Below are 25,505 nucleotides of genomic sequence, written 5' to 3'. Positions count from 1 at the left end.
AAATAAACCTTAAAGACACAATAATCTCATCAAATAGAAGCTACTTTGAACACATACACAAGTTTTCATTGATCACATAAGTATAAATGCAAATTTTAGGCTTGACCGGAAGGAAATAAGTTAAACTAAATAACACATTAGAAATATAAAGTGTCAAATGTCTACAAAATTCATGGAATATGAAATCCATGGCATCAAAAGTTCAAAACATGTTGAAAATTCCAAATTGGCTTCACACTTGGTCCCACCAAATAAAAGAAATGGGCAAGATGAAACTTAAGAAACTCATTTACTGGAAGCAGATATGGCTAACTTCAAGAAGTGGGGAAAACATTGGGGTAATCTTCAATGGAAATATTAACAAATGGGGTGTTGGGAAAGATACGTATTGGAAGGGTTAGAAATAGCATTGGGAACCTAGAATTGGCATTGGAAATTGCTTCAGAATCCTCCCATTCTCTAGAATTAGATTTTTTAAAACGCAACTTTTATGTTGAAAATGGTCAAAAACTCATTTAGGCAAATCTACAAACACTCAAGTAAGTGAAGAGTGATAGAAAGCACTTATCTTTTATTATAACATTTATAGCTAGCCCATTTCTACAAATGTATTTTTAAGGGGTTGTAAATAGTTTATGGTATTTACAGGCTTCACATCATAAATACTGTTTTTCCCCAAATAATATCCTCCCGCAAGAGAAAGAAACTCTTGTTTTGTTTTTAGTTCTTGTATGAAGTCTTGGAATCTAACCACAATATATCAATTGCATTTTTGTGTAATAAAGTATTCTTATCTACTTTTTAATTTTTTTTTGCTTTATGAGTTTTGTTGGGCGCGATAGAGTCTTAGGCTTGGCACTTGGCGAATTTGTCGAGTCTACCAGACTTGCAGAGTCTGAGTAGACCTGACAGACTCGGTTGAGTTTGAGTCTAGTGTGGTCTGGACTCTGCAAAGTCAACCAGCCTGTGGAATTGCAGAGTCCAGGCTAGTCTTGCAGAGTCCTATAACTCTAGTTGAGACCCTCCTTGAATCTACAAATCTTTTGGATATGACCAAGATAACCACAATCCCTGATGTTGGGTAACAAAGTTGTCCCTCTATCCAGATTCATGGAGATCAGTTGCTCAAATTGAAACCAAAATATTGTGGAAAAAATCGCCAAACCCGAATAATTTTTGAGGAAAAAATTATAAAACCGAACAAATAATTTTATTTAAAGAAAAAATTATAAAATAGAACAAATAATTTTTTAGGAAAAAATTATAAAATCAAATAAATAATTTTTTTTAGGAAAAAATTATTAAACCTAGATATAATTTTTGAGGGAAAAATTATGAAAACCTAGATATAAGTTTTGAGGGGAAAATTATAAAAACCTAGATTTTTTTTTTTTTGATCGGTAAGAGGCCAAAGCCAAGAATTTTATTAATCATAATTTAAAGCTTACATTACTCCACTCGTGTGAGCGCCGATAGGAAAGAGTGTAGGCGAGAAAACCTTTGGCCTTGCCCGGGACCATAGTCCATAAAGTTTCTACAGTTATTACATATATGAACAAATTTTGAACAATACAGTAGCACCTCGGGTTGAGGGTGAACATCTGGGAAGATATTTTCTTTCCCTTACAAGCCCTAATTACCATAAACAATTATCATTGTTCGCCTTGTGCCCTGAGTATGACCATTGGTTGCATGTTATTTTATTTAGCACAGCTGTCATCCTCTCACTTGTTAAAGATGGTCTCGCTCCTTCTGCAAGGTTAGATTTCAAAACACTTGCCAAGCTTGTTAGTAACATTTAATTTTCTATTTCAGATAATAAAAATTTGTCTTCCATACAAGGATTAGTCCACAACCATTGGAGTTGTCAATCTAAAACCTTAACACAGAAATGTAAATAGAAAATGATTTATCGAGAAAAGTCAGGCCTCGATGAGCTTAAAAAGGGGACTAATCGGAAGCACTATTCTACATTGGTGAAGCCAGGTTGTCGAAGAAACTGCGATTTTAGTAAGACATGTAAAGATTTAACCGAGGAGATAGTTCTACTTAATCAATGAGATCGAAGAAACTGGGGAAGGTTTCATCGATAGGACTTTTCAAATTAGGACAAGCTCATCTGGGATGGCTCCCTCAGAGGAGAATACAACTCCAAGGATGGGTACTCTCTCATTTCCAAATCATTTTTAAGACCTATGAATGAGCTTCCTTTGAAACTTTGTTGGGATAAGTACTGTCTGCCTAAGGCAGGTATCTTCTCATGGCTTGTGGTTCAGAACAAGCTCCTAACTGTGGACAGATTGAGAAGAATGGGGTATGAGGGCCCTAGTAGATGTCCTCTCTGCGAGGCAGACGAGGAAGACACCAATCATATCCTCCTTAACTGCCCCTTTGCTCACAAATGTTGGATCTGGTTCACCAACAAACTTGATTGGTCTGCGACCTTCCCCCACACCATCTTTGGAATGCTCAAGGCATGGCCTTTCCTCAGGCGTGGCTGTCTCTTTGAAGGTCTATGGACAACTCTTCCTTCTTCCATTATGTGGGAACTATGGAAGGAGAGAAATAGACGTCTCTTTAAGAATGAAAAACTAGAGGTTCCCAGCATCATTAACAGGATAGAATCAGCTATCACTGAGCTCATGAACAACCGACTGTCATCAGGCACATTGAAGAATGCCTCTATCACTTATTGGGATGAAAAGATGAAAAACGGTGGGAAGGCTTATCCTTTCCTCCTTTTGTAGGAGAGGGACCTATTGCAAGTCTTCATTCAAGGGTTGCATGCAGATGGCAACCCCCAGGCTTAGGCTGGATGAAGCTAAACTTTGATGGGGCTTCCCGTGGCAATCTAGGGCAAGCAGGGATAGGATGTGTTGTTCATAATTGGGAAGGAAAGGAACTTGCAACCCTTGCCTCTCCGGTTGGCATCAACACCTACAACTGGGCGAAACTTATGGCCCTGGTGGAGGGTCTGCATTTATGTAGGAAACTAGGAGTTAAGAACTTGGAAATTGAAGGAGACTCGGCTATAATTGTCAATGCTCTTAGGAAAGGTAGTATGCCTAATTGGAGACTAAATACTTTGCTGTCAAAAGCTCTTGACTTATACAGAGATTTTGATAGGTTCACAGTCAATCATATTTATAGGGAGGGCAATAAAAGAGCGGATGAGTTGGCCAACTTGGGAGCCGATGGCATCAATCTCTTGTCGGTGCCACCTTAAGGCAATCCCCTCTTTGGTTTTCGTGTCCTAAGTTATCGTTAGCATGTTTGTCCTTTCATCCCCTATTGTTTCTCTGTTTTAACCCCCTTATTTTCTCCTCTTCATGCCCCTGTATTTTCGTATAGATACTCAGACAAACATTCAGTTTAAATATGCCCATATATCTGGGCTCCCAGACTTTGACTTAGGCAATTAGGCTTGACCCATTGTCGGATATAATCATTAAAACTCAAATTCAATCATATATTTTTAGTTCTCTCCTTCACACCCATTTAGTCATCCACCCTTCAGCCCAAGGAGAGGCCCCTCGTCTAATATTTTTGTATATACTTCTCAGGGTTATTTCATTATAAAACCCTCACCATGGTTCAGTCATCCATCCTCATATTACAACCTCTCATTGGCATATATATGTATATATATGTATGTATATATATATATACATATACATATGTATGTATATGTATATATATGTATACATATACATATGTATACATATACATATATATATATATATATATATATATACATATGTATGTATATGTATATATATACATACATATACATACATATATATATGTATACATATACATACATATACATACATATATATGTATGTATATACATATATATATGTATGTATATGTATGTATATACATATATATATGTATATGTATATGTATACATATATATATGTATATGTATATATATATGTATACATATACATATATATATATATATACATATATATATGTATACATATGGATACATATGTATATACCCCACACTCTTCCAACCCAGGATCCTTCATGGATTATCTGGGACTTATCCATCTCTTCATTTATCTTAAGGTATTTATGCCTTTTCTCATTTTCATAATTTCTTAGAGTCATACACTTCGATGGCATCACTTTATCTCCCTTCGAAATGTCATGTTTCATCGATGTTACCAGCGTTTCACAACCGCCTTTTCGATCTCTTAGTTTATCGATAATGGTTCCTCATTATTCAGTTTTTGCTTTGGCACCGATGAAATCCTTATGTTGGTGAAAGAAGAATATCTTCCTTCGACCTTTTGTTTTTATCGATGGCATGTCATCGATGAAAATCCCTTATGTTTTATCGATCTTTTATCTTTCGATGAAACTGTCACCGTCGGCCATATCTTTGTTTCATCGATGTTACCTTTGTTTCGATGAAACCAACGTTATCGTAAATGAGCTTTGTGGTTTCACCGATCTCCTTATTTTTATCGAAAGCTTTGCCTTACGTACCCGTGGCGATGTAACCCTCCTTCGGTTCATCGAAACCCTGTTTTTCGATAGGAATCCCAACCGTCTTATCGATCTTTAAGTTTATCGATAATGGCTCCTCATTAACCAGCTTTTGCGTAGGCATCGATAAAATTCCTTATGTTGGTGAAAGAATAATATCGTCCTTCGACCTTTTGTTTTTATCGATGGCATGTTTTCGATGAAAATCTCTCATGTTTTATTGACCTTTTGTCTTCTGATGGACCTATCACTGTCGGTCAATAACTTTAGTATCTCTTCGACACTATTCTTCTCTCGAAAAATCCTATCGATGGAACTCTCCCTAGTTTCTTCGATCTCATTAGAACTATCTCTTTCGGTGAATTCTTTTCATGTCCCACAAATACCTTAGTTTCTTCGACAACCATTGCTTCATCAATGAAACCTCCTTTGGTTCTTTCGACATATCCTCTATCGATGAAAATAGCTCCTTCGATGAAAGAAGAATATCTTCCTTCGACCTTTTGTTTTTATCGATGGCATGTTATCGATGAAAATCTCTTATGTTTTATTGACCTTCCGTCTTTCGATGAAACTGTCATCATCGGTCATACCTTTGTTTCATCGATGTTACCTTTGTTTCGATGAAACCAACGTTATCGTTAATGAGCTTTGTGGTTTCACCGATCTCCTTATTTTTATCGAAAGCTTTGCCTTACGTGTCTGTGGCGATGTGACCCTCCTTCGGTTCATCGAAACCCTATTTTTCGATAGGAAACCCAACCATCTTATCGATCTTTAAGTTTATCGATAATGGTTCCTCATTATCCAACTTTTGCATTGGCATCGATGAAACTCCTTATGTCAGTGAAAGAATAATAGCTTCCTTCGACCTTTTGTTTTTATCGATGACATGTTTTCGATGAAAAAACTCTTATGTTTTATCGACCTTTTGGCCTTCGATGGAACTATTAATGTCGGTCAATAACTTTAGTATCTCTTCGACACTATTCTTCTCTCGAAAAATCCTATCGAAGGAACTCTCCCCGGTTTCTTCGATCTCATTGTTTCGATAGAACTATCTCCTTCGGTGAATTCTTTTCATGTCCCACCAATACCTTGTTTCTTCGACAACCTTGCTTCATCGATGAAACTTCGACATATCCTCTATCGATGAAAATAGCTCTTTCGATTAGTCCCTTTTGCAGCTCACTGAGGCCTAAGTCTTCTTGATAAATCATCTTATCAATGAAACATCGATAGATTTCTTCGATGTTACCTTTGTTTCGATAAAAACCTAGATATAATTTTTGAGGGGAAAATTATAAAAACCTAGATATAATTTTTGAGGAAAAAAATTATAAAAACCCGATATAATTTTTGAGGAAAAAAAAAAAAAACCCAGATATAATTTTTGAGGAAAAAAAAACAAAAAAACCCATGACCACAATGTTGTAAAAAATCAAGCGACACCCAGGAAACCTTTCTCGCATCAAAATACTAGATCTGGCCAAAAAAAAAAAATTTTCGAGTGCAGAATCCAGACGTGAGTTTCTGAGAAAATCGCATAAAAAAAAAACACTGCATAGCCATCATGAGATGGAGATGAGCTGAAGAAAACGAAAACCCTAATCCCGGAAAACAAACAACTAGCGGCCACGATTTGTAGAGAGATCGCACAGGCTTTGAGAAAGACGTGCACGAGTTGAATAAAGTTTGCAAGTTGTAGAGGGGCACGAATCTAAGGTCGCGACACTAGAACAAGGAACGACTCCCAAATCTTCTGCAGTAGAAAGAGAGAAAACGACACTGTAAAAAGTCGAAAAACATGGACTAGAGAAGCCTGCGTGATTTGCTTGCAGGTCACAGACAAAACTTAGGGGGTAGGAGATTAAAACAGATTGGTAGAAAAAAAAACGTGAAGAACCTTTGCTCGTGACTTTTAACCCACCAAACGTCGAACAGGAAACCAAAAGGAATTGCGGGTTTTAAACACCGTGATTTGCAGGCACACGCAAAGAAAACCTCATGAAAAAAACCTCAATTCTACAAACGCAGGTGTCGACAGTGAACAACACCCAAAAAGTTAAGTGGCATTTTATGTTTTTGAAAGGGTTGTATCCTTGTACAAAATCATTTTCTACTTAGGTGTTTTTGGCAATCTTTAGGTATCCTTATGCATGATTGTTTTACTTATGATTATTAGTTAAGTGGCAAACTGTTAAATTCTCCTTTGGTGAGTTATACATGATTCTACAAAATTTTAATAATATTTGTGTCAATGATAAAATGTGAGAAAAGTGCACAATCAAGGAGGTTGGTTGATTTTCAGAATTCAATTTCAGTTACAACAGACTATCACTAAATTTAGAAGAAAATAGTGTATTACATATAGGATATATTCATAAAAGATTACTTTCTCTACTCTAAAGGAAGTACCTCTTTATGAATGATTACAAGTCTTATGCATCGTATTCTTTGTTGCTGCAGAAAATTGTTTAAGGAAGAAGTATTTCTTTGGTAATGTAGATGGGACAATCTGGCTTCTCAAAAGGAAGCTCTAGTGGTGTGTTCAGATAACAATCTGAACACAGGCATAACAATATGGGATATTTCCACCGGGGAAGAATTGTTTCATCGTCCTACTTGTGCTTCTCCTCGTCATGGTCTAATATGCTTGGGACACCAATTTTTAGTGGCTGCACAGATTCAAAAGCCCGGCTCATATAGGGGTGGTGCAATTTTTATTTGGGCATTGAACAAGGTATAGAGTGACATGCTTTATTATTGTGTATTAATTGGAGCTCAGCAATTCCTAGTTGCAATTTCTTTGGTGTAGAAAATATAAAAAGTAAATTAATTGAAATACCCTTGATGATTTAGTGTTTTTAAGTTTTTAACTACATTCTTATGTTGTTGATGACTTCATAGAGGTTGAGTTTTATGTGTTACTCAACTAGTACTTGGATTGAAATAATTTACTTATGAAAAATTAATAAGTACCTTTGTTATTTGTGGACATTAATATAATTTTTTTCTTTCCAATAAATTGGGATACATTGCAAGATTACTTGTTGCCTTGCTTGTTGACTATTCTTATAAAGATTGACGCATTTAGACTTTTTGTGGGCACGCATTTGTGAGCTCTCACATCCTTGCAAGATGAGTATGACATTTTACCCAACCAACATGTTTGAGGAGGGTTTGACTAACACTCATGAAATTATCTATAATGTGGATGGATAGATTGGACATAGTTAATACTTAATAGTATATCTACTTACTATTAGTGCAAGGAACATCTACCTAGCCGTTTTAACCACAAGAAGAGCTCATATATGGTTCCATGGAAAGTCCATAGATGGATTGAAGGAACAATTCAAGCTTCTAAAATGTAATTGTAAAAGATGGATGAATTATGTAATCTAAGATCTATGTTATTTGTTCACCCTTAGCCTGAATTTGGATCTTGTATTCTCTCGATCTATACCTTTGTTTAGGTTCCTTGTGTGAGGGTGTGCTTAGTAGTACCCATTTTAAACTTGAGAAGAAAGATCATTTGTTTTTTCTTTTTTCCTTTTTGACCTCCTAAGTTAACTATTCAACTTAAAAAACGAACCCTAACCCTAAAATTGGCCACTAAGGATCATGAATCACAAAAACAAATTTATTTTACCTCATTTGAAAACAAAAGATACAAACCAAATACACTTGGACTTCCATTGATGCTTTTCATTGCATAAATAAAGTCGAGGAGTGTTATATTGAAGGTTCCTTGAAGTGGCTGAATTGCTATTCAAACATATTTGCAAGTGACCATTTGTTGCTGAAAAGATTGTGGAGGTAGATTCTTGGATAGGAGGTAAGTTTTTTTGGTTTCTTCTTCTACAAACAAATCCATTTGTTGTTTTGTTTCTAAATCTTTTGGATTTAAAGGAGTTAAGATATCTATATCTATATCTACCTATGTATCAATCTATCTATCTATATGTTTTGTTTGCATTTGTTTGAAATGTGTTGTTTCCCAAACTTGTTGCCATAGGAATTACAACATTGTTTCATGGGGATGCGTCTCCCCACCTAAAATCCATTCATTTTTGAGATGAGATGTTTCAAAGACACAAGGACTTGGGCAAAATGTCCCCTCGCCTTCTCACCACTACCTTGCTATTCCACCACCGTTGACACACACTTGGAGACATTTTTGAGACGTCTCCTTCAGTTAGGGGATGTTTCTTGGACATCCTTGAGATACTTATGGGACTCCTAGGTGTTTCTCGATCACACTTGGGACTCACAATTGTCTCTCGTAGTAGAAAATTGAAAAAATCAATTTAAAAAAAAAAAAAAAGTTTTTGGATCTTCGTGCCATAAACCCTAACCCTAATGGTCTATGGGCACCACACAAACTCTAGGCAACCACAACAAAGACTTATAAATAGGCACCTCCGTTTCATTCCAAATCACTCTTTAGTTTAAATAGAAAGTTATAAGCCTACAAGAGTGAGAAACATTGCAAGCAAGGGCATTAGGAATAGTGAGAGTAAGAGGAAGTGTGAAGACTTCATCAATCAATTGTTGAATCAACACATTCTTCAAGCCTTAAGGTAAGCTTTGGTTTTTCATGATAGTTTTTGTTTGTTTGTTTTCAATTTAGTCTTTTTAGCTAAATAATTTAGGTCCTAGAGGTTTACATTGTTGCAATTTAAATTTTCGTTTTACAAACGAACAAATTTTGAATTGTCTAATTTTATAACAATATTTTGGTGTTTAAATTTATTTTTTAGATTATTTGTATTTTTTTGTTGTTGCAAATTTGCATAAATATTTGATTAAAATTAAAATTTACAATTCAAATTAGGTTTTGTCTTTTGTGTATGCTCCACTTTTGTGCTTTTTGTGACTTGAAGTAAGAAAAGCAAAATTAGAGTTCTTTTTTGATGAAGGTTGAAGAACAAGGATTCATATTTTTGTGTATCCTCTACTTTTGTGCTTAATGCAACTTGAAGTAAGGAAAACATAAAGAAACAGAGTGTCTTGAGCCTGTGCGTAATTTATTATTTGATGAAATTATGACACATATAGTGATCATAAATTTCATTTCTTGCAATGTCACTATGAGTTGCACTTCTCACAGCATGATTGATGATGAGGATCTGAAAGAGCCTATGAGGTTTAATTAGAGACCTTGAGTATAGATGTAGAGGAGGTGATGGTGGGGCTTGGTGGCAACTAGTTCTATCGGTAGTGCACATTTTGGTTGCCCTTCCAAATTATTAGAGGAATTTTTCAAGGGTCCCTTTGATAAGAAGTAACCTTTAAAAATATTTGCAACTAGATTGAAAGCAAAACCAGGGGCAACAAGGGGCATTGGGCTATAGAGACATCATTTTTGTCAACTTGAACTTCAAGGGAAAATAACAAGAGTTAATGCACACCGTCTTTATGTCATAGACAAAGATGTAGGAGTATGTAAGGGATTGTCACTTGAAAAAAGAAAGATGTAGGAGTATGTAAGGGACTGTCACTTGAAAAAATAATTGAAATAAATAAATTATGGGGTTATGTCAAATGATCAAAGTCTTGTACCTACTGGTTTGCTGTTGAGGGTTCCTACTATTAGTACTAGGACTATCCTAGATTTGTGATTTTTAGTTCCTTCTTTTTCTATGTTTCCATCTAGTTTAGGGGCAGTCATAACAAAGTGTAAGGGGAAACATAGAATGACCACTAGTGATGCTATAAACACGGTGGCAAAGTTATTCAATGTGCAAATTAGAGATGAGGTAGATTATGCCAATGGCAAATTGTTCTTTGCTAATGGCATTCCATTCTATGTGGCTTGCTCTCCTTATTATGAGGATCTAGCAAAAACAATTAGAGCAGGACCATCATATTGTTAAGTTTAATTAATTTCTGTGATCAAGAGGCTAGAACAGATGAAAGGTATAGTCTGGAATTTACTTCGAACTGCACTAGTGCGAATGAAGGAAGCACAACACTTATTAATTTCGATATTGTCCTCCTCCCCGTTGGATGCATGTTATATATCTAAGTGAATGAGAGGGTACATAGAGAAGAGATATGTCTTCCCACGTGGGAAGACACATCTCTTCCTACGTACCACTCCTAATATCACCGCACATTAACAAAACAAATTATTTGCTTGACTGATCGCGATTTATGATAAATCGTTTGATCTCATCCCGATGACAAGAAGGGGTGTGACCGGTGGCAAACACCCTAATTCGATATTTATTTATAGTTTATTGTTAACGTATATACTACTATGTTAACATATAATTAATTCATGTATCGGAAATGGTACGACCGACATTACAAGAATTAACACTCCCTCTTAACTAGGGAGGACACATTTCATGTTAGAGAAAAAATCACAATTCATCCATTGATTGTGAAGGGAAGAGATATCACACCATAGTGATATCCAGAGATATGGTTCAACAATGAATATCAAGTCTCATGATACTCACCATAACTCATAGTTATCAAGTAAGGTATGTGCACTGGCATCAAGTCACATGATGCCTACCATACTGATATAATGATTCATGGCATGTCCACGAATATTATGTCCATAATATTCACCATGAAGATCTCTATCATAATTATGGTTTATTTAATGATACCAACCAACTGATATCTACCATAATGTCTTAGAGATATATACTATCATGACATGTCCACATATATCAAGTCACATGATATCCATCAAGATAGATAAATTGATAATTGTAAAATCCTCACCTTACAATATCAATTTGAAACAAGTGTTCATTATTGAAAAGTCATCACCCTTCAATAATGTTCACAGGAGGGCCCATGAAGCCATGGAGTCACACACATGACAAATAAAAGAGTTTACACATTAAACATCTTAAATATATTAGTATATCAGAATAAATGAGACTCTATCTCAAAATTACATAACATTTTCAACCATACCAAGTTTATCTCTGAAGTGTTCAATCTTGATCCTGGAGAGAGGCTTGGTAAGAATATCTGCAATCTGATCACCTGTACTAATATCTGCAATAAAAGGGCCCGAAAGATTTGTTATTAAATTTGGGGCCTTACAATAAAGTAATTAGATTTATTATTTAATTATATCGGGGACATCACATGGAACTTTTGAAGCAAGTACTTAAAGAGAAGGGCATTGAAAAGAAAGACATTGAAGCTGTAAATGATGTTGTGCAGGACAAGGAAATCCCTAGGTGGGATGTTATAGCAGATCCTAAAATTGAACCTCCTCTAGGTGCTTATGACTGTGATCAGGCAGGTGTCAGTAATAATATTATTGGGCCATGGGATTGATGTCCTGTACTATCATGCTGTTATGTTTTGAACTCCCGTTGCTCTACAAGTTTGTTCATATACTTACGTAGCTATGGCTGGTTGTAGTTATTTTTTGATTATATGTGCTTCATAGAATACTCAATTGGATAGTTGTAGTCAGTGATGTATTGGTCAGACAGGACAGTTATATCATATATGATGTATTTTAGTGAACTATCTCTAATATTAAAAAAAAAGAATAGTTCGTATGGTAGGACTTATCTTGATAGCTTTCTCTGATTTAGCACTTAAATGTATGCAAAGATGAACTTGATCTGTTTGTCTTATCTCTCAACTGTTTGTAGGCCTTTTTGATATATCGACGTTAATATGCTATATGCTTTCTTCCCAATCACTTATAACGATGATGTAGATTTGCTGTTTCATGCATTGATCTCCTCAATTATCGCTTATAGCATTAAAGTAATTGTTACGTCTGATTTGGCTCTGATTGATCTTGTGAATTATAGTAATTCCAAGGGTATTGTGTTTGCTGTATATAATTTGTTCTCTATTCAACCGGTCTTGACACTAGGCCAAAATATGCTCTAATGATTAGATCTAATCAAGGACACAAATAAATAAGAGGGTCCAAAATCCATTATTGATTCCTCATTAAATCTGCTATGTACATGTAATGAATACAGTTCACACCAATTCTATCATAAGTGTGCACATGATCTTCTTATAGATTAGTCTTCAGGTGTATATATTTTATATATATTATCTTATTCATTCCACAACATACACTCAATACACCCTTCATCCCTAGCTTCTTTATCAATTCGCTTCCCTTCATATATCTTCTATTTCTTAGAGACGTGCCCTTTAGAGTGGATATCTCTTAGATGAGACATGTCTTTCCACATCAAATTATATTTATTATCTTCCTCCTAATTGCACCTTTAATTGTCTGAACTGATTCTTTTGGTCAACACAAATTAATCTTATTCTTATTCTTTAAGTGCATCTTAACAGATCACACGGTCATCACTACCAATGATAATTTCCTTCCATGTGATGATATTGCACATAATAGGAAAGCCTTTTAATATGCTGCTATGCTGATTGATATTAATTGTTGTTCGGACATAATAATCTTCACATGGAATTGCTGTTTTCACAATTAACTTATTAACTTTTGTTTGAATATTTTATGAATCACTGTTAATGTAATCTTGAGATTGCTCCATAAAAAATGACAATTAATTGCTTTTGCTGCTATGTTTATTCATTGTATTATCTCCCCAATGTATTGGGCTTGCTCTTGATCGCACTTGGTGTGTTGACTGCTGTGCATAATGATCGGTGTTCATAATCTTGACCGCTACTTAGTTCGTATTTGTTTCACTGCTGCAAGTATCATGTTTGTCATAATCCACGTGATGACAAACTGAAACAAGCTGTCTTATGAACTGGAAGTATTTCCCAAAGTTTCCTTTCTTCAATCGCTGATGGAGATTAATGACATCCCCTATGCATTCCACCAAGAACAAAGATGTTACTTCCTGTAACTTAATAACAGATCTGATCCGGTCTGATGGATCCTTCCCTCCCTGGATGCTTTGATTCCTTTCCTTTATATCTCTCAATGTAAGGGAGATGTCACACCTCTTCATCATGTATGCCCTTTGGCAAGAAACACACCCTTTCTTCATTAGCACCCTTTGAAAGGGTGCAACTCTTCATTATTTCTGCCCTTTGAAAGGGACACAACCTTTCACAATCAGATATGCACTTCTTATTTAAATCAGATCTGCTCTTCTCCTTCCTAAAATTATCCCCCTCAAATGAGGTTCTCTTCTCCCTTTTATATCTCATGTTTGAGGGAGTCACAACTTTTCATTTTATGTCTTTTGACCATTCATTAACTTAATTAAACTTTAATTATATTTTAATTTAATTTTTTATTATGCCGAGAGGCATCTACAATGGCATCAAAATGTCCGTAAACAAAAATTCATTTTTGAAACAATTTGACATGCAAATGACAAGTAAATGCATGAAATATGCCATGTTTCAGCTTTTGTGGAGGTGTTATTTTATTACTCCAAATAAAATAGAACCCCTCGCCACTTGTCTCCAGCTAGATTCACAGATTTTTGCATGCAGAACTTTAATGGATTTGTGTTCTTGGTGTTTAGTATTTTAGAAGAACATTTATTTTACGGACGATTCTCTTCTATTATAAGATATCTCTCGGCATATTTTACATATATTTTTTAAATATAGGTATACTAGTTCTTTATTCCTTTGTATTTTAATTATATTATTATTATTTGTTATTAAATTTATTTCAAAGTGGAGACATTGCAATCATCCTTATGTGTTTTACCTATGAAGAAATCAGGGTTTGCCTACCAAATTAAAACACCAAGGAAACTCGAATTTACTGCTGATTTGCATAATTAAAATTATAGAATAAATTGGTGAAAAGAACTGTAAATACAAAGCAAACAAGAACCTAGAGACAAAATCTAGAGGTCTTTGTGAGTGATGGCAATGTGTAGTGTGGATGTTTTTGCAGCATGCTATAGTCTATATGACAAAACATGACCAAAATTCAAATCCTTTTTGGAAAATGTGCCCAACCTACATAGAAATGGAACTAAAAATTATTCATAAAGATTTAACCAATATATTCAAATGAAAATGGTGAAATGACAAGAAATTTGTAGTTGTAAGAGACAAAAGAAAATGTTTTTGGGATTGTTTTGGAGCTTGCCAAAAATGGTCAAATCCCTATTATGTTTTTCCAACCTCTAGAGAAAATCATAAATTCAATGTGTTAAAATGAAAAAAAGAATGTTGTAGAGTATGAAATGCAATTATATGCACCAAAGACAATAGCAATTGGGGTTCTACAATAGTGAAATCAAGAGAAAAAGGAAAGCTAGAGCATTATCACAATACAAATCACCTCCCAAAGTGTGTAGAGAACAATGGAGGTTTAAATGCTATTGTAGAATGCTACTAAATATCCTCAAGAGTTCAATAGAATGCTTGAACTTCACATATGCTTCATAATGTTGATAGAATGCTCAATAAGTTGGTCCCAATGGAGTTCAATGCCAAAAGAGTGTAAAAATTGCCAGAGAGAATAAGAATGAAATAGATTCACTATAGGATAGAATGTAGGGAGAAGAGGGAGCTAGTAGCCATTTGGTTTGTACTAGAGCAATTACTTGTAGGTTGAAGGTGGCAAGGAAAGAAATGCTTGAAATTGGCCAACGAATGATGAATTGTCATGGGACTATAGCATGTTGTGTGATGTTTGTGCGTTGCTAGTGTTTAGACAATTCTAACTCATCAAAGGCCAAAACAATAGAAAATGACACAAACATGACATCTATGGCATCAACCTTAGGAAAATTAACTAGGGGAAGCTAAACTTTGGCACCATGGAAGGAAAATGTTAATGTAAATGCTGAAATGAACCTAAAAACACATTAGGAGAGATCAACACCAAAATGAGCTCAAAACATAATGCAAAATTGCAAGGGTATGCAATTTTTGTCATTACAAAAAGATAATAGATAATCGGAATGTTCATCTCTTATGCAATGTTCACCATCGAAATTCTTTTCACCACTATTTTGATCATGGAGGTTTGATGGCACAAAATTTTGGGACATGTGGAAGATTTCACATTGGTTGTAGATTCAATGCTTTTGCTCAAAATCTTCACACAAAGCCTAATGTCTGCAAATGACGATGTGAATAAAATCTACTGCTCATTTAAAAAAGAAATATTAAATTGTTTGAATTTTGGTAGTTGGAAGTAAAAAAGATAGGGCAAACCTTGAATTATTAGAACCATCACTAATAAAAAACAGCTACTAGGACTATGAAAGACATGTGGGTGTTTGTATAACAAACAATAAGGTTATGAATGATAGGGAAATTCATAGTTTAAAAACTGAATAGAGGACTTGAAAAATATTTTATTACAAGAATGGAGGATAACCTACTTCCTACTTTGATACCAACGTTAGGCCCAAGAATGTAGTGCAAGGAAAATATTGACAAATGAAATGGATGGGGCAATGTTCATCGAAAAGCTCATAACTATTCATCCATTAATCAAAATGAGATACACTATACATATTTAACAATACGTAAGTGAAGTTTAGTTCATCTTCTAGATGACTATCCGACTTTTAGTTTGTATAGAAGGAAATATAAAATATAAAACATTATCGTACTACACCTAGGATTATGTACATTATTGGTACACCCAAAATCCAAAATGCTCTTAAGTGCATTTAACAATGTAGGGCTAGCATAATTGAAAATTATTTTTATTCCATCATCCAAAAATATCTTCATGATGTAGGGAATCTCTAGGAGAGCTAGCCCCTTTGTGAGCCATAGTGGGAAAACCAAAACCAATTTAACAACCTAGAAGAAACTCAAAGGAGAAGAAACTAGACCAATGGAGACAACATCTTTAATAAATAACAAGAACAATTTGAACATCCATATTCATTCCTCTAGCTAGAACATAAGGAGAATTGCACGGGAGAAGCATGAAATTAGGGACAAAAGCTAGTCCAATTTATCACTTCCCATGTGTGAAGTGACCACCAAAAGTCTTGACATTACCAAAAGATGAACAATTTTAATCAAGTAGTAATCAACAAGAACCAAAATCAAGACTGCCAACTTAATGAATGGAGGAGGAACCTCCACATGCCTCCAAAACATTTGAACAAATCCACAAGGCATGACATCCTAGTACATCACGAATGAGGCTTTGAAAAGGAATAATAGCCAATCCATGGTTAGTGAAGGCACCAACAAATAATTACGATATGATGACCTCTCATCATCGATAAGTCTAGCAAGACTATCCCAATCGGACATTTCATGAATACCAATGGATTCTTTTGAATATCAATCCCTTTGCAAATTTGTTGCTATATTTTGTCCCCTATAGCAATATACCATTGCTACAAAATCAAATCTATTGTTCTATATTAAAGCTTATTTCAAAATATTGCAAATATTCTAATTAGTGCATTGTGCTTTCTTCAAATTATTGATAACTATCAAGGAGTTTCCCTCCACTATGATATAAGGAAACTTTTTGGATAAGCCAAGGTGATGTCAACTAAGGGTGCCTCCCATTTACCTTAATTATTTAATTTCATTCCCAAATTGTGAGATCCTCCAATCACAAAAGTAGTTGATACCTCTTATACACATATCAAATATCCAGTGGTCTAGGATTACCATGAGAAGGTCCATTAAACTCAAGCTTCCGACCTTGCAAAGGGCTTTCCATTTTTCCCTCTTCAATTATTCTTAGAGATTTCTAACCCATTAACGGGACTCTTATTTATTTCTTTGCTTTCTACTTTGCAATGATTTTTTCATGCCTACTTTAGTTTTTGCATGATATCCAAAACTAAAGATTTGCAAGGGTGAGTTTAAAGATGTAGTAGGTTTATCTTGTATGGTGTTGATATAGAGAATAACCACAAAATTGAATAACCATAATATATATGTTAGGTTTTATCTCAATATTGAAATCGTATTTTTTAATTTTAATTATTCGATCACTTGTTTTAGTTGTTTGATAATTTCTAGGTCTTCTACCATGTTTTGTCGTTCATGCCGAAAGTTCTTTTTTTTTAATAGGTAAATTGCAAGCTTCGAGACTGCTCCCTTTGTATTATAATATCAAAAAAATTACATGATTTATAGTATCTGTAATGTACCCGACGGCACCCCCAGTTGTACGACACCCTCCCGACGGCACCCCAGCCGTACAGAACCTCCCCTGAAGACTCACCCTGAATGTCAAACCCCAATTGTGTTGCTCGTATGGAAACAATTCGTACGGTGACTACACAGGCCCGTACGGTGGCTACACTCCACCCGTACAGCAACATGGACACTACTTTACCCGTACGGTGACGATGCCTCACCCGTATGATGAAGTCTACTTCACCTCCGTACGGTTACTACTCCGCAATAAGTATTGTACCACGTACTGCGCACGACAAATCTCCGGAGGCACGATACAGGAAAGAATCATCAACAGAGATTATACACCAACAACATTGAATGGCAAAGAACCAGATATTTGTAATTATATTCCACACGATAGAGATAGATCCGATAATGAAGTACAGAGTGAAATATCAAAAATGATATCTCCAACGACAGACTAGGGTGGCTGCTAACCACCGAAACTACGATTACAAAATAGGGAGGGTCTTGCACCTACGAAACTACAACAAAACGGAACTCCAACTAGAATTCGCAAATACAAAGAAAACATCAAATTCACCATACCTACAACTATGCCAAAATCAACCATTGTTGGCTTGACAAAATTCATACAAACATCTTCATCCTTCCAGTTATCATGAAAGTTTAAGTGTTCTCCACTTGAAGGGACAATTGTTGTCTCTGGCTTGTCCATATCCTCCTGTCGTTGGGGTGAACATGTGAACTTGTCTTCATATTTCTTTGATTCTGATTGAGTTCCTAATTCAAGATCCAACTCCTCTTTCCTTACATAGTACCTATCAAAGGATTCGGTAGGCTTGATCTCCTCAGGTTCACTTGAGTATTCATTAAAGATTCTGATAACCTCCTCATGCAAAGGTATACTTTTTCCTATCAGAGTTAGGTATTCTTAAAATGTCAGAAGATTCTTCCTCTTTTGATATTTGTTATACCACTAGGTGATATTATTGGCAGCGATTTCATTATCCCTTTCTTCCATTTTTGTAGTCATCCCAAGCATTCCACAAGCTAGTAGGATTTTGACTCTGATACCACTGTAATGTACGCGACGACACCCCCAGCCGTACGACACCCTCCCGATGACACCCCCGTCGTATGGAACCTCCCCTGAAGACTCTCATCCCGTACGTCAAACCCCAATTGCGCTGCTCGCACGGAAACACTTCGTACAGTGACTACACAGGCCCGTACAGTGGCTGCACTCCACTCGTACGGCGACAGGGACACTACTTTACCCGTACGGTGACAATGCCTCACCCGTGCGATGAAGTCTACTTCACCTCCGTACGGTTACTACTTTGCAATATGTACCGTACCACGTACTGCGCACGACAAATCTCCGGAAGCACAATACAGGAATGAATCATCAACACAGAGTATACACCAACAACATTGAATGGCCAAGAACCAGATATTTGTAATTATATTCCACACAGTAGAGATAGATCCGACAATGAAGTACAAAGTGAAATATCAGAAATGATATCTCCAACGACAGACTAGGGTGGTTGCTAACCATCGAAACTGCGATTACAGAATAGGGAGGGTCTTGCACCTCCAAAACTGTAACAAAACGAAACTCCAACTGGAATTCGCAAATACAAAGAAAACATCAAATTCACCATACCTACAACTATGCCAAACTCGGGCTTATAAATTAGCTTCGGGAAGTTTCCCAAAAAGTCACTTTATTAAAATTGGGAACATTACAGTATCTGCTACCGATAACCGGCAAAATGTTGGAGATTGTTGGAAGTGTGCTGCAAATATGTGCTTGAGAGATATTTGAGAGATGTATTGTCACCGATGTCAACATATTTCTCTGTTTGAGACTTTGATGCACTGAAGTTCAGTGAGAGTTTGCAGATTATAGAGTTTGTAGAGGATTGTCTGTAGTTGATTCAATTCAGGTTTTAGTGGTCCGCATGACGATTTGATTGAGTTATGGGTATTTGAGGTGTGGCTGGTTTTCCAGTTGTTCAGTGGTGACAAAGTCTCATTATTTTGATCTGCATTGCTCCACATTGTAATATCTTGATCTATGTATTTGGAGATATGTTTGGGATGTTGATGTGTATCCTCAATTCAAGTGGTTTGTGGTTTGGAGCTCCGCAAGTTATTTTTCAAGGTTGACAGCAGTGTTCCATGGGGACGCGTCCCCCCCCTTTTTGGGCGCGTCCCCCCGTCAGAGACGTCTCGGGGACGGGGGGACGGGGACGCGACGTCCCTCGCCGTCCCGCCACCACCACCCAAACGCCGTCGGGACGTGGAGACGTCCCCGCGTCTCCGTGTCTCCCAGGGAGACGTGGAGACGTCTGGGCGTCTCCGTGGGAGACGCCTGGGCGTCTCCCCGTCCCTCAAGAGACGTCCAGGCGTCTCTCGAGGGACGGGGAGACGCCCAGGCATCTCCCGCGTTCCCACGCGAAAAAAGACACTTTTAAAAGTTTTTTTAAAACATGTGCCTTTTGGGGGGGGTTAAGGGGTAACCCTAATTGGACGTGGGCCCCACCCTACCCCCCAAAACAACACAAAAGCATGTTTATTTTGGATTTCACTCTCATTTTGGATTTCACTCTCATTGAAGAAGATTGATTGAAGGGGTGAGAAAAGTGACTGCAAGCGTGATAGGAGCTAGAAGAAGCAAGAAGAAGAGGAAGAAGAAGATTCTTCTACATTTTGGAGAGATTTTTCAAGCACAAGGTAGGGTTTTCAACTTCTTGTTTTTTTTTTTGTTTTACTTTCTGATTTTCATTGTTCTATGTCATTTTTGGTTTTTTTTTCCCTATTCATCTCAAGACTCAAAATGAGATTTGATGTTGAATCTTGAGGGCATCATTTTGCCCTCAAGATTCAACATCAAATCTCATTTTGAGATGAATAGGAAAAAAATTTAAAAATATATTGTTAAACAAGGCTGATTTTTTATTTATTTTTATTTTGTGAAATGCAGTGTCAATTTCACAATGAGCTCCCAAGGCACGAGTGAAGATGACATGGAAATCCATTCTCATAGTGAGAATGATTTAGAATATGAACCTGAAAATGAGGGGAGTGACCATGGGGCTGATCCTAGAGCCCAATCTAGTTCTATGGCAAGTGCACTAGCTAGTACAGGTTGCCCTTCAGAGTTGTTGGCACCATATGCTAGGGGTCATTTTGATCCTAAGTCTCCTCTAAAACAGTTTGCTTCACAAATATCAGTACAAGGCACTGCATCACATTCAAGTGGGGGAACAAGGAAGTGGAAGTGCAATATTTGTGACAGAGAATGGTTCGGTAGCATTAGCAGGGTGAATGCACACTTTCTGTTTTGGAGAGGAAAAGGCGTGAAACATTGTAAGTTTTTGGAGGAACCCAAAAATATACAGTACAAAATTGAGTTTAACAGGCTTTGGGGGGTTCCGGGTGACACAAATATTTCAATGCCTACTACTTTGTCTGCTAGGGCATCACTTCACGACAACCAGAATGTGCCAGTGCCACATACTTCTCATGCTTCGCAGGTGGGAGGAATGATGTTTGGATCTCCATCTACTTCCACTTCTACTGCTGCCAGGGCTGGGAAACGTAGGTTGCATACACCACAGAGCAACCCCATTGCTGATATGTTTAATGTGCAGCTGAGAGATGAGATAGATGAATCCATTGGCAATTTCTTCTTTGCCAATGGCATTCCATTTCATGTTACACGGTCTCCTTATTATAGGAAGATGATGGATATGGTGGCCAAGGGAGGACCATCTTATGTGCCACCAGGGGAGACGAAAATGAGGACCTCGATCTTGGATAAAAGCTATTCCAAGATCAATATTTTGATGGAGAAGATGAAGGCATGTTGGGCGGCATCGGGGTGCAGCATAGTTATGGATGGGTGGACGAACATTAGCCATCGTCCACTCATCAACGTCATGGTCACATGTGCAGAGGGCCCATACTTCCTTAGAGCAGTTGATTGTACAGGGCATCGTAAAGATGCTGATTTCCAGTTTCAGGTCCTCAGGGAGGCTATTGAGGAGGTTGGGCCACAAAATGTGGTCCAAGTAGTGACAGATGCAGCCTATGTGTGTAGAGCAGCAGGGAGACTCGTTGAGGCAGCCTATAGACACATTTGGTGGACCCCATGTTGTGTGCATGCCATGAACAATGCACTCAAGGACATGGGGAAGATTGATTGGATTAGAGGAGTGGTCACCGATGCGAGAGATGTGCAGATGTTTATCTGCAACCACCACACTTCACATGCACTCTTCAGGACCTTCACGAAGAAGGAGTTCTTGAAACCAGTTGAGACTAGATATGCATCCTATTTCATTCTCTTGGAGAGAATGATTGAGTTGCAAGAGGCATTGCAACTCATGGTTATGACTAATGAGTGGAATAGGTGGGCTGAGGCCAAGACAGAGCAGGGGAGAAGGGTGAAGGAGATAGTGAAGAGTGATGTGTTTTGGAATGATGCGAAATACATTGTCTCCATCATTTCTCCAGTATTCCAGGTGATCAGATATGGGGATGGGGATGCACCTAACCTTGGAGAGGTGTATGAGTGCATTGACTCTATGCTTGACCAGATGAGGGCTGTTGTGCGAGTGAAGGACCCCTCTCTAGCATTCTACAATGAGCAAATCCGGCCTATCATTCAGAGTAGATGGGACAAGTTGAACACTCCTTTGCATATGGCTGCCTTTGCCTTGAATCCTAAGTGGTACAAGGCTAGACCGGGTAGAATGACACCGATTGGGGATGATGAGGTGAAGGCGGGTTTCTTTAGGTGCATAGAGAAGATGTTTGATTCCAGAGATGCCGACACAATGCGCACTGAGTGGGGAAGATTTGCCACTCTTAGAGGTTATTTAGATGCAGCAAAGATGGATATAGACACTATGGCACAGGAGGACCCACTTTTGTGGTGGACTTGTCATGGCCCGAAATCTTTGACCACCACTCTAGCCATCCGTCTGCTATCCCAGGTTTCCAGTTCTTCAGCTGCTGAGAGGAACTGGTCTACATATAGCTTCATCCACTCTCTTAAGAGGAACAGACTTACCTCTAAGAGAGCAGAGAAGCTTGTGGCTGTACACAGTGCTTTGCGTCTCATAGACCGCAAGACACTCGTGTACAAGGAGAGTCCAGCGACACGATGGGATGTAGAGCCAGAGGAGCCTTCACAGATTGATGAGGATGATCCTACCACTTAAGATACAGGGCTAGTTGGTGTGAGCTTGAGGGACCTTGATCTTCAAGAGTCCAGCAGTTCCAGTGAGGAGGAGTTCGCAGATGATTAGAGGCCTCCATTAGCTACATTTTGAGTTTTGTCATTTTGTCTTTGACTCTAGTCTCTTTTGTAATGCTATTGCTACACGTATTTGTATTTGGCTACTCATTGTAATGATGAATTATGTAATCATCTTTATTATTATAGACTTTGCAATGGCATTAGATATTTGTATTTTCGTTTTCCTTTTTCGATATTCATATGATAGAAATGAGAAATCTCCAATTTGACAATTTCATTTGTCAAATTTTATTTAGCATTTAGCAATTAGTATTACTAATCTAAGTAATCTTGGTATTTCCTATAGTTTCATTTGAAATCTAATTCTTATACTGTTATACTGTTATACATCTTTTCAAAACTAGTTTTTCAAGTACTATATGTATATATATGAGCACCACCACCCCGCCACCCCCCCCCCCCCGCCGTCCCCCCCGCCGTCCCCAAATTTAGGCCCTTGGTCCCCCCGTCCCGGAAATGCGTCCCCCTCGTCCCCCCGTCCCCAACGCCCGTGGAACACTGGTTGACAGTCATTGTTGTTAGTGTTCTTGAAGTTCGGTATGATGATGCTGGTGATTCTAGTAATTTGTGTTGGTGCATATGTTACAGTGGTAATTCATGATGCTTGTGGATGTTTTTGGATTGTGTGCCTTTTTGTTTTGGCAGTCCGCATTGATCGTTGATCTCGTAATTGATGTTTTTCTCCGATGTGTTAGTGTTCATATTTTTGGCCGACAGGATGCTTGTAGCGTGTTGCGGATGATCAAGGTATAATTCTTGGTGTTGTTTCGTGTTCAAGGTGATGATTTGGGTCCATGCTATGTTTTAGCCGACATTGCTTTGGTCCGCATGTGATAATTTGTATCTGATCAACAACTATATCATCGTAATTGTTTTATGAGTGTTGAGCCAACCTTGTTTATTTCTCCAAGGTTGATGTCATGTATAAATAAATGTAATATCTTTGTAATTATGGGTATGAGTGAGTGGATGAGTATGTATGTATTAATGTTTTGGAGGCAGAGAAGTGTGAAGAAGAAGAGAAAGTTATTTTGTGTTTCAAAGGGACTGAACCATTCATTAAGGAGATGCTATCTCTCAGTTCATGGCTTCCGGATGTGATCTGAATCTGTTTGTAAGGCAGTGAGGCTTCCCTGGGTTGTAGCCCTTTTTGTTTTTGAGCAATGAGCTCTAGGCAGTGTACCTAAATGCATGTGCATTCCTCATTGTAATATTTCTACACTTATAACAGAGTATACTCATATTGTGGGTGTGTTCCCATCGTGGTTTTTCCCTTGACCGGGTTTTCCACATCAAAAATCTTGGTGTTATGTGTGTTGCTGATATATGCTTTCATGTTTAATTATCATATCTGAGAATAAGTTTAAGTAGTGTGAGTATTTGTGACAATCGATTCAACCCCCCCCTCCCCCCCCCCTCTTAGTTGTCTGCCCTATTTCCATCACAAAATGGGTGTAGGAAAGATCCAGACATCCTAACCTATTGGCTATTGGTGGACCAAATCGAGCCAATAAACCCAAAACTAGACCATTAATTGCCAAAAGAGAAACATCCTAAACTAATGGCTCAAAGAGCCTTAAGAAACTAGGCTGCCCATGACAACATCAAAGCCATCCAAAAGATTTATAGGATTTTTTCACACCACCCTCCAAATAGTACAATGGAGAAAGAGAACAAAATTACCACAAAAGAAGATATTGAAATTACCCCAGGCCACCATTCTCGCCACTACTTCCATTGCTTTCATACTTGTAGCCATTCTTCACGAGATCCTGCAGCCCCTCGAGCCCCTTCATCAGTGCAACTCCCAGAGACCATTTCAAAAAGAGTGCACACATACCCGCATTTGGCCTATGGCATGGCAAAGCTGAGTGCATAATGGTGAAGATGAGTGGGTATTTCTCCATTGGCTTTCCACGGATTTTGATGATATAAAAGTCTTGAGGCAACTGGATACCACCACCCTCTTTGACCATCTCCAACACATTGTCTAACTCCCCTAGAAGTTGTTTCCTCATGAGTTGCTTGCATAGACTTTTAACATGTCAATGGTTTGCCCATATCCACTAGCGTTGCCAAGAACATTGAGGAGATATATATGTAAACTTGGTGGCAATGGTCCATTTTCAAAAACGGCTCATCCATGACTCCTTTGATGGCATGCAACAATATCTCTTGATTTGGTTTGAAAATGTTCTTTAGCCTCTTGTCCTTAATCTTGCCCAAGAAGGACATATGTCTTTGTTTACAGGAGAGGCACATAGGTTTATCCATCATCTAAATAATGGAAGCCCACATTGCCATCTCTTTGCAACTTTAGCAATCTAGAGAGAAAGCCACAAAATAAAAAATTTAACAGGTCGATTACTATTGCATTCGTCCTGTGCCAACCTACCTTGTACGCCTCATCCCCTTCGCTCAATGATTTCGAAAAGAATCCCACTATATTACATTAATGATTCCTGCGGGAACTAGAAATGATACAATATGGGAGGAACAATTCTCTCCGCTTGATACACCCTATTAAATGTGTGACCAGGCTACATAGTCGATGATTAGTCACTTGGATGTCCGTATAATATTCACTTAAATCCTCTTGATATCTTGCAAGGGA

At 37.5% G+C, this 25,505-nt stretch overlaps 1 protein-coding gene across 3 annotated transcripts in view; it reads left to right on the top strand.

Annotated features, from left to right (window-relative positions):
• Window positions 1-5,913: 5,913 nt before the first annotated feature.
• Window positions 5,914-25,505, top strand: part of LOC131042453 (protein ROOT INITIATION DEFECTIVE 3) — a 154,430-nt gene continuing 134,838 nt past the window's right edge. For 2 of the 3 annotated variants that reach the window (XM_059220333.1, XM_057975731.2), the window contains exon 1: window positions 5,914-7,243. The gene's annotated coding sequence lies outside the window, so the exon portion shown is untranslated. The remainder of the gene's footprint in view (window positions 7,244-25,505) is intronic. The other variant, XM_059220330.1, reaches the window with a different exon arrangement.

The sequence above is a fragment of the Cryptomeria japonica genome, chromosome 1 (genome assembly GCF_030272615.1).
Source record: "Cryptomeria japonica chromosome 1, Sugi_1.0, whole genome shotgun sequence".
Lineage (NCBI taxonomy): Eukaryota > Viridiplantae > Streptophyta > Pinopsida > Cupressales > Cupressaceae > Cryptomeria > Cryptomeria japonica.
The sequence above is the reverse complement of the archived record's forward strand: the minus strand, read 5'-3'. Positions and strand labels throughout refer to the sequence as shown.